The following is a 2,210-nucleotide window of genomic DNA, read 5'->3' as shown; positions in this document are numbered from 1 at the left end:
TGCTAGTATGTTACACAGTAAAGTATAGAAACAAGTGTAAATGAAGAAGTATTTGTAACTGCTACACTGTAAAAAGTAATCACTGAATCTACTTAAGAAGAGCGAGTAAACATAACTGATTTTTACAACTGAACCTAGAATGCATTCTCTGAAAAAGCTTCTGATGTAGAAAGATGTCATTGTGGCGTGAGGGAGCATTTTTCAGTGTAATTGTTCATGATTGATCATTATTGATTTAGAAAATGGTAAATCTAGATTTACAAGGTGTCATAAAAGGGATGTTGATGTTTGGGTTTTTTTCTATTTATTTCCTGAGTGCAGTATGTGCAATTTTTCTTACAGTGTTGATTTGATAGCATGCCTAAAAAATAATGACTTGAAGTAACATTGTTTTAAACAAATAAATGCCCTATTGTTGTTCTAACAATCTGTTTTCTGTCTTTGTTATAAACAACTTTAAGTTTTGAGTACAGCTTACTTGAGAAATTTAAGGCAATCAGTTTCCACACATTTGTCTAGTAATGTGAACAAGCAGACTTGTTAAGAGAACTGTTTTGCTTGAGTTCTGTGCACTAAGCTTAACTTACATCTCTAAGTTGGATGAACTTGTCAAATTGAGTTAGCAACACTCAAGTTTTCTGGTAACCTATACATATACACAAGTTACCTATACAAAGTTACAGTAAGTTTTATTAACTCAAAAATGATAAACTAATTTGCTTGAGAAATTTGAAGCAATCAGTTTCCACAGGTTTTCCAAGTAAGTTCAACTCATTACTTTTTACAGTGTATGCTGTATTGAAAAGCCTATAACAGCTTTGGTGTTCCTGGTTTTCTGTGCTGCAGGAGTGGCGTCACGCTCACGGCATGCGCTGTTTGGGCATTCCTAACACAGCCCACTTCGCCAACGTCACCCAGATTGAGGACGCAGTGTCCCGTGAGTACAATAGTTCATCACAGATATACATGAACCACCCAATTCATGCAATGCATAGGTTGAATTAGTGTTAATACATTATTAAAAGGCATTCTTCAATCTCCAGTCATGCTGTTATTTAATTGCTAACAGGATTAACAGTTGTGTTGTAGTTTGACAATACTAGCCTTCTGCTCAAATTCAGGACACTATTAGATTTTTTTTTTTTTTCAAATATCTATTTTCAGTAATCATTTAATAAAAAAAATAACAGGGTTTATAATTGTCCCCCTGACAAATTTTAATTGTCCTTGATAAAAGAACACATTTTAATAAATGGGGAAAAAAAGACAAGATTGTTGCATGGAAACCAAACATATATCATTGAGCTTTACAAGACAAACTACCATTTTAAACCATTTAAAAGTTGAGAAAAATGCCTATAAATTAATATTGTTGCATGTTAATAAATGACACAAAAGGGTCCCGTTCTGGAAAATGGCCCTAATGGTATCTGTCCTTGTGCTTAAAATGCATTTTTCTCTTTTCTCTGGAATAGTCTGGTCAAAGCTGAAGTCACAGAAAGCATTAGAGCGCTGGCAGCCAGACACAGAGGTGAGTTCTTCTCAAACACATTCAATAGTCTGACATTACGCTGAGTGAAGACACATTCAGCTGTACAGCTCTGCTCTGACTGAAGCTTCTGCTTTAACCAGCGTTAATCAGCTGTTCAGACTCTGCTTCGGCTGCTTGATTTGTTCCTTTTGGAGAGAGATTAGTGATTAGTGAGGTTTTCAAGCGGGTAAAACCTTCAGACTGGATGTTTATGAGTTCAGAATGAAAGAAAATACAGAATTGACATAAGTATTATTGCTTTGAGTGAATTTTGTTCATAAAAAATCATAAAAAAAAAAAAAAAAAAATCAGATTTACACTGTATTCTAAAGCTGATTCCACCGTATTAAAGGTCCTCTGTGTAATGAGAACACAGTTGTATCAGATACCTTCTTAAAGATGATAAAAGTACAAACCCGTTCTGCCGTTCCGCATCTTGTCATTTTAAATGAGTTTGGATGACAAGATTCACACTTATGTTTTTAGGTACTCATGAATAATTCAAATTGTCATTTGGGTTATAGATTTTTCCATAGACAGACAGTAGTTTACCAATTTAACAGTCAATCTTAGATTAATCTAATAAAATAAGTATTTAGTCCATTATAATATTGTATAACGTTATTGTGAGGGCCAGAAATCAAGCTGTAGTTTTGTTTAAAGATTAGAAAATAGAAGA

General features: G+C 33.8%; 1 long non-coding RNA gene across 1 annotated transcript in view; it reads left to right on the top strand.

The window, feature by feature from the left end:
- LOC107578580 (uncharacterized) overlaps positions 1-1,558 on the top strand; it is a 6,128-nt gene extending 4,570 nt beyond the window's left edge. The window contains exons 2-3 of the long non-coding RNA XR_001608363.1: positions 847-937; positions 1,476-1,558. This is a non-coding gene — a long non-coding RNA (uncharacterized lncRNA). The remainder of the gene's footprint in view (positions 1-846; positions 938-1,475) is intronic.
- The last annotated feature ends 652 nt before the right edge of the window (positions 1,559-2,210 follow it).

The sequence above is a fragment of the Sinocyclocheilus grahami genome, unplaced genomic scaffold, assembly GCF_001515645.1.
Source record: "Sinocyclocheilus grahami isolate Dianchi unplaced genomic scaffold, SAMN03320097.WGS_v1.1 scaffold10971.1, whole genome shotgun sequence".
NCBI classification, from domain to species: Eukaryota; Metazoa; Chordata; class Actinopteri; order Cypriniformes; family Cyprinidae; genus Sinocyclocheilus; species Sinocyclocheilus grahami.
The sequence above is the reverse complement of the archived record's forward strand: the minus strand, read 5'-3'. Positions and strand labels throughout refer to the sequence as shown.